Here is an 8466-nt window from a genome sequence, read left to right as displayed (position 1 = left end):
CCTGACTGGCAGTTTATGCAGAAATGATCATCTATGGTTACTCCTAAATCTGTCTCTGAATTGCTTCTTGCCAAGACACTGCATGTCTGTCTCTGGCATTGTGTAAGTTGCTATTTGGCTACCTGCCAGTGGATGTCATGGGACTGTGATCAGGCAAGTCAGGTTTGCATAACAATACCCTTGGTCCCTCTTTATTACCCCTCAATTTACATGTCTCCCACAGACTTTATCAATGACAGGTTTTTGTCATAGTCTAGGTCACCAATGAGCAAACAAATTGTGGCAAAAAGATCCCAGTCCTGTGGCATCACTGCTAAATGTGGTCTTGCTCATTGGTGACCTGCAATGATCAGTATTTTGAGGTCAATGGAAGAACCAGTTTTTAATCCACATAGTTAATTACCTGGCAGTTGTATATTATTTGAGACTTTGAAACCAAAGGCAGTGTTGTACTAATGCCTTGAAGGAATTAACATTGCATTATGATGGTTTTCTTTATTCAACAGACCTGGAAAAATAAAATAACAGAAGAAAAAAACACCAGCCCAATTTCATTCCCTTTTTACTACCATTTAGCAATGCTCTGAATTGAAATGTTAAGGACAATCTTCTTCCTCCACTTGGGTTCTTTTTCTCTTTTTAGCTTTGATCAGGACCTGCTGCTGGCCAAATCCTAGTTTCTACTGCAATACCTAAGGATGAAAAATAACATCTTTAGGTAAAGAATGTGTTGGGAATATTTGGCTGGGGAAAACACAGCCCCAGAGGAGAAGTGGTGTCTGTGTGTTAGCTAGGTAAAGTCACAGGAGAAGCAGGGACCATCACCCTGGGGACAGCCCAGACCTGGCTGGTCATCCATCCCTGGACACTGAGCTGCTCCAGCCAGGACCTGACAACCCATGGTGGCTCAACAAACCTCTGGGAGAGGAGCCTGTGCAGGTTTAGAGCAGCTGAAATGCAAATGTGTGCTGTATTTAGGGATTACCTACCGTGCATCAGAACAATGCACATCTCCCAGGGCCGGCTCTGGTTGCCTCCCTGGTCCCTCCAGCCCTGCTTAGTTGCTGGGAGTCAGGAGTGTTCATTTTCTGCAGTACTCAGACACCCACTGCAGCTTCCACAAGCAGTTCCCTGGGGCCTATGAGATCCCCATGGGGTATCAGAGAGCTCTGCCTGGGGTGGTGTTCACCTGTGCAGGACAGGTACAAAGCAAAACTGAGTTGTGCAGGCCAAAGGAGTCTGTAGGGACCCAGCTCTGACAGTGCCAGATCCCTCTGTCTGCATCTAAGAAAAGCCAGAGGGATGAACACTGCTTTGTGTATCCTGCTAAGCTTTCCTGTATAGCTTTCACTGGTGTCCTGTCAGCTCCTAAAATCTTGGATGTAACTTACTGAAATACACTTTGCCTTTACTATCACACCTGTCCAAGTGGAGGTGGGAGGAAGGAAGTGAGCTGGAGCTCACTTTGAGCACACTGCTCCCCTGGAGGTGCCAAGGTGCTGTCAGCAGCATGGCCAGGCTGTCCTGGGGCCTGCAGCAAGTCCTTTCCATCAGATGCTGCTCTCAGGAGGGGCCTCTCTGTCCCTGCAGCCCAGCAGCCCCTGGGGTGATTCCACTCACAGATCAGGTAAGTCCAAACTGTTGGTTCAGACTCCAAAAGGACAGCACACCCCTGGGTGATGGGCAGGTGTGGCAGAGCCCACGGCCCATGGGAGATACTCTGTTCTCCTGCCTCATTCATTGGCACTTCCTTCCAGGTGAGATCCTCTCCAGTGGGCTCAGTGTCAGCTTGGTGCTGGTAAGAAATGGGCAGCAGCAGCACCTGGAAGGAAAAATAATTTCAAAACTGGAAGAATCAGGGATTCCCTGATCTCTTTCTCTGCTGGGTGAATAACACACCACACAGCCACAATGTTTGTAAGTGGACTCTGTATTTTTAGCAACTGATCTATGAGATCATTTTTCTATTTCCAGTTGTTTGTGACTTGGGACTTTTCTGCTAGGAACATTGTGAGTGGGAAGGAGCACATACCCTCAGCTTCCAGCAAGGGCCTGAGCAGACCCTGTGTACCCAGTAAATGATACTCATCTTCTGAACACTTACCTCCCTGGAGCATCATCAGTCCAGGGCATCTGTTGCAGTTTGAGAAATGCCCTCTAGTGTTCTTCAAGATGCAGGAGAATAAGCACATACCAAGAGAAGTCCAGACAGTCTTCAGTGAGCAGACCAATACTTCCATATAAGCAGGCAGTGTGTCTGTAAGCCTGGATGGCATCGCCCGTGCCCCCTCCACAAGCAAACAGCATCTTGCTTGAAACAGAAAATACAATTCCTGCGTGTGCCTTTTGGCAGTGCGAGGGGTCTCACAGCACATTTCTGTATCCTGCAGGTCCTGCACCATTCCCAAGCTCCACACAGTGCTGCCTGCAGGCACCTGGGTCTGGCAGCTGGGCACCCTTGGCAGGCCTGGCCTTCCAAGGGGGCAGCTTGGCCATCTCCCTCTTGCCTGCCCCTCTCCTGCTTGCCCTGTGGCATCACAGTGTGCCTTTACAGCATCTCTTATCTCCAAACACCGACCCAAGGGCTGCTGTTCATTGATGGAATAAGGATGGAATAATTAATTGACTGAGAGATAAGCCACAGATTTAACTGTACATCAAGCCTTCAGGATTCCCTCGACACCGCCCATGCTGTGCTAAAACTGCAGATTCCTGCATTGATGCCAGAATTTTAACATGTGTTAAACAGAGACAGTCTCTTGCCACCAGGGCCAGGCTTGAAGAGGTGATTTCCTGGGGTGAGAATGCAGGGCTGGTGTCAGCAGCTCCACACCCTCAGACACAGCCTGAGCCCCTTGCTCCACCTTACAAATTTGTTCACATTGTGGAACAATGTAGCAGCCTGAGTTTCTGCTACCTCCCCTTTCTTCCCTGCTGGCAATGCATGAACGTGCACCAGCCTCTCTCATGGGATAAATAATCTACCACTGCAACGGGCCTTATAAAAAAAGCTTATTCTCCTTCCCCAACAAACCTGCCCCGCATCAGCCGCCCTCCACCAGTCCCTGGCAGCTGGGTGCTGGCAGTGCCACTGTCCCCTCTGCTCCGTGTGTCCCCAGCCAGGCCACCACTCCCCGCAGGACACGGGGGCTTGGCTCACACCCCAGTCCTGCTGACCTTCAGACCTTGCCAGAGCAGCAGGGTTTCCAGCCAGGATGAAATTCTGGCTCTGGAAACCCGAGGGTAAACCTGGGGCCAGAAAAGCTAAATTTCACTCGAGCAGACCCCTGACTTCAAGCTAATTTTTGCAATTTTTGCATGAGGGCTTTGGCAGGGCTTCCATGAGTGATGTCTGAACAACAACCCAAAAGCCTGAATGGAGGCACAGGACACTGCAGCTGCCCACAGGGAGCCTGGTGGCCACCTCTGGCTTCTGTGAGCCGGTGAGCAGCAGCTGTGTCAGCCTTGGGAGTCTGGTGTTTTACAGCTTCAGCTTCACCAGCTCAGCCACAGAAGTTTTAAGCTGCTTTATTACATTTTCTGTAGTACTTATAAAAGCACAAAATGGCACTTTTAGTACAAAAAGGAGACCATTTATGTATTTTTATTTCCTTTTGGGTTAGAAGAGGAAAGTGAAAGAAAATATGAACTTGCTGTCTCCAAGAAAACAAACTGACCTTTGAGTGTTATAAAAGCCTTTATACAATACTTTGGCCAAAGAGAACTGGAATTTCTTCTGCAAAATATATTTTTCCTTAAAAAATGCCAGTTTGCTAAAACTAGAACAGTTTGCAGAAAGGCTTGTTTTAAGTGAATCTGCCCTTTTGGTAGCTACTTAGAAAATTTTTGGACTGCTGAAATGCTGAATTTGTCGGCATAACTCCTCAAATATGAAGTTAATCTACAGGTGAAATTAAAAACCTCAAATTTAAAAAGTAGATAAAATAAATACAATTTAAATAAAAATGAAGTATTTTTGCATTATTTAAATCCAAAATGTTTAAACTGACCTGTTCCAAAACACTTTGTGATCATCAGTTCACAACAGCTTTGAAATGTGGCTTTCTGGGGAGTGGAAAGTTCACTCCCTCCCGGGTAAAGCTACTCTGGAAAGCTTCAGACAAGTGTCAACCACACTGTGGGTTAAAGTTTCATGCCTATGCTCTAGAGAAAACTGGGGAACCTTGTGCAATGACATCTCTGCCCCCTATGACAGGTTTTTATTTCAGTTTTCAGTATGGCACATGTTCAAAGCCACAGGTGAAGCATTTCTGACTCTCCACCTCATCACCAAAGGCAGTGCAAAACATCTAATTAAAAAACCCATTTAGCTAAAGGCACACATTGGTCTTGCCAGCCAATACTAATACTAACTAATCTTAAAAGGCTCATTACTGTTTTGGTGCTGCTTTTTACACCCATCCCACCCCCATCCCCCCAAAAAAGTATTCTGGGCTGGAACTACTGTGAGGTATGTTTAGAACAAGATAAAGGTCTAAGAAATGCACATATTATTGTCCAGGATACATACTGGGAATAACTGGCTGTCATGGAATACCAAAGGAAATAATTAAAAGTGGGAGTGTGTACTGTTTATTTTCCATTTTGGTGTTTCTTTGGTTTGTTTGGGTTTTTTTCCTTGTTTTCTGCACCAGAGAAAGCACAGAAAACCAACTACATTCATTCTAATTTTGGAGTAAAGTGAGGGTTTTAAGTTCACAAATAAAAATGGAGGCCTTTATCCTGCAATAATACTCTCCAGAACCTGCACTGGCAAGGTACAACTGCACTTCCTGTCTGGATGAAGTGATGCTGCTTCTGGCCTTAAGTCCCATGGCACACCAAAGTCATCAAACTGAGGTTCTTTACAGATATCTTTTATTGTGGCTTAAAGCCAAAAGGGCAACAATAATACTTACATTTGCACAGCATGTTTGTTAATCCCCTGGGGCTGCAACAAAGCAGGTTGTGAGCAGCTGTGCCATCCTCCCTCAGCTCCCAAAATACCACATCAGTGTGCTGGTTTGTGCTCGTTACAGAAGACAACACGTGGCCTGTCTTTACTCCTCATCTTTTTGATAATGCCTCCTGATTCAAGTCCTCCTGAGAGCTGCTGCTCTTGAGTTTTATCATCCCAGGGCTGAAACAACACAATACCAGGCAAGGTATAATCATTGCATATCTGCCCTTGCCCAGGTCCTCAGCTGGACCAAGAGATGCATTATCAGAAACACAGCAGACAAAGCTTTTCCTTCTCTTGCTTGATCATCCTGGCAGATTAGCACGAGGCTCTTCCATCTGGAATGAATGTCTGCTCTTCAAAAAACCACCCATTGCTTATTTTTTTTCCTTCTTGCTGCTTAGCCTAACTCTTTCTTGAATAGCCAGGAATACAGTGACATTGTGTGTTTTTGAATTTCACAGAGCTATGCTAGATTAACAGTCAAAAAACAAAAGCATTAAGACTAAATGTTTCTAATTAATATAATTGAAAGAGAAAGAAGTCTGAAGGCATTTCTGCATCTGAAACAGGTGATTCAAGGGTCATAAAATATTCATTGCCATAAAAAATATAAATGCCTGGAGCTTTTGGAGTAAATCAAGTACAAGCTCAAAGATCATCAGTCAGGAACGTCTTTAATAAATATTTAATTAATCAATCATTGGATTGTCCAATTCCTAGTTCCCTTCTAGACATTTTACCTGTCATATTAGTTTATCTGTGCACAGAGCTCACACCACAGCCCAGTGTCCTCCTCCTGTCTAGCTTTTTGAACGCCTGTGTTGTTGGATGGAACTGGTTTCTTTTGAGGACCATCTTTACTTTAACTATTTATATTGTATGTATATTTTGATGGCCAAACTAGTATTAAAAATGCTGGTTTTACTCCAGCCCGAGGATAACAGCTTTGGGCAGAGCTGCTTTAGATTTCAGACCCAAGAAACCAGTACTGGGCTTGCTGAGGGTGCTCAGCTGCAGCTCATTGGCATGCTGTATCACACCTAGCTTTGCCTCTTTACCACAATGCTGCTTGCTTTTTTTTTGCATTTTCTCTCAACAGGACTACAAGATCTTGTACAGGGAATTTATTTATAACCTCTACAAATCATAAAAGAAATTAGGTGGAAACCCACATGGGAAAACTCTAGTTAGGATCCAGAGCTGCATCTTGCCAAAAGTGAGCTGACATCTCCTGGAGTGAAAGACTGAGTTTGGCCCCCTCAAAGGACAAGAAAATATGAGCATGTCCCCACCACTGCAGACAGATGGACACATATCCATCCTGCACCTCTTCAAAGGTGCAAAGCCTTCATGCCCAGTGTTGGGCTCACTCTCAGGCTGGTGCTGCTTCCTGGAGGCTGGGATCTGCTGGAGTAATCCCATGGACATGAGAGCACATTTATGTGTTTTGACATAAGGGCGACAGCTGAATGCCTTCATGGCTGTGCTCAGCAGCGTGTTGGAGCGAGGCTGCTGGTCAAACCTGTCACTTTGTGGTGGGATTGTGAGCTTTGGGAGAAGCCAACATCAGTCAATCTCAGCATTTTCAGTACCTGTTACATGAAGAGCCATCTGATTCTGTGAGCACTTTTCCCCACTCCCATTATGGTCCAAGCAAGTTTCTAAGCTGCCTCCGCACCCCTGTGCTGGGGCACTTGTTGGGAGAGTTGGGGATAGTGTCTCCATCTCTGTGTTCCCAGGCTGAGGAGCTGCTCCCCAGCTGGCAGGGACACTGCCACCCCCATCCTCACCTTGGGGCTCCCTGAAGAGAACGTGGCAGCACCAATGACTGCACAGCAAGTGCACAGGACAGCCCCTGAGTCACACGTATCACCATGCCATTTGTCACCACTGCTGCAGTGACTGCTGACCTCTCACTGGTTGTATTTTTTTCTAATGAGAGTAGATGGACTTTAAAACCAGAGGAGTGATTTCAGGCAGGGGAAGGTCGATGCATGGCTCAGTCTTGCTGAGCATCTTCATGCACTAAGGCTAAGCTGAATTTTCTGGTGGTGGGTGAGAAATGTGTGGATGTGCCTCTGCTCCAGGAGACACACGTCTTCCCACCCAGGCAGCCCCTGGCTGCTGTGACCTACCCTGGCTCTATGGGGGTACAAACAAATTTTCCATGACTTACCTGAGGGGTGGGATGCATGCCTGTTAGGCACAGTCACAGGGAGGGATTTCACAAGGTAACCAGGGCTGGCAGGGAACTACCAGGACATGTACCACTGGAAAACAAGCCAGCACTTCTTGGCCACTGAGCATCAGTCTGGTGAGGCCACTGTGGCTTGTATGGGCTTCATGTGTGGGTACAGGTATGGCTGGGAGAAGTTCAAACAAAGGAGAAGAAGACATCATGTAGACAAAGAGGAACAAATATGATTTTATTTTCAAGGAAAAATTACTTTTGAAACAACCCTGGAGGAGCTGGGGTGCTGCTGCTCTGCCATTGTTTGCTTTGGTGAGCAAGGCAGGGACCTGGAAAGCAGCTGCCAAACAGACCTGGGGAGTGTGAGTCCAAGGCACGTGGCAACCACAGCTGGCACTGTCTCAACACCCAGGCTTTGTTCTCATGGGACTGAAAACCCTTAGGGTGAATGACTCTGGTTTCATAGAAATCACTGTAAATCAGACAAAGAGTGACATTAGTGCCATCTGTTACCTCATTTCTCAGTCTCTCATATGTCATTTCACAAGGATTCCCTAACTTCTTGGTGTAGGTCTCCTTTTCCACACATTTTCAAGGAAGTGAATTAACCTGAGCCTGTTAATGTGTAATTGAAGTTGAAATATTTGCTGGTGAAACACAGAGCTCAGGTTGATAATGACAACTGGAAATGGAGCTGGAGCCAAATGCAGCATCTGGAAACAGAACATCTGGGTATGCACATGAGGCTGAGTTGGTTTGGTGGGGAGCAGTGGTTTTCCTCTACAGTAGATTGCTGCCACACAACTTCTCAAATACTCCCTGCTCCCACTTTTGTTCCAAAGCTAAAAACCACCTGCAGAGTTGGGGAAAGGATAGATGAAATAACAGCTCTTTTTGTCTTTTCTGTTTTTAGCAATATGGGAAGAGCAAATTGTGAGGGGAAAAAAGAAGAAACAAATACATATCTGCCAAGATGAGGTTTGTCCTTTTGGCCAGTGGGCTGAGCAGAGCTCATAACATCTTTTTCAGAGGAATCATGACTGCAGTGAAAATTAGAATGCTGGTGTCAGGAAATTCAAAGCCTTCCCACATGAAATGACCAGAGGAGACATTTTAGTCACTGAAGACTATTAGCCTCTTTCCCAAAGGCAACACAGGATTTAAAAGCACAAGCAGATTTTCTCAAGTGACAGGACTATATAAATCTCTGTCTCAAGGGCAATAGAATTGAAAGCACCTCAAGTGCAATTGGAAAATCTTTCATTGTTTCTTACTGGGTACAACCAAACAGAATTAAATCTCTATTTTTTTC

This window comes from Cyanistes caeruleus, chromosome 4 (genome assembly GCF_971803275.1).
Source record: "Cyanistes caeruleus chromosome 4, bCyaCae1.hap1.1, whole genome shotgun sequence".
Taxonomy (NCBI): domain Eukaryota; kingdom Metazoa; phylum Chordata; class Aves; order Passeriformes; family Paridae; genus Cyanistes; species Cyanistes caeruleus.
This window is presented reverse-complemented; position numbering follows the sequence as displayed.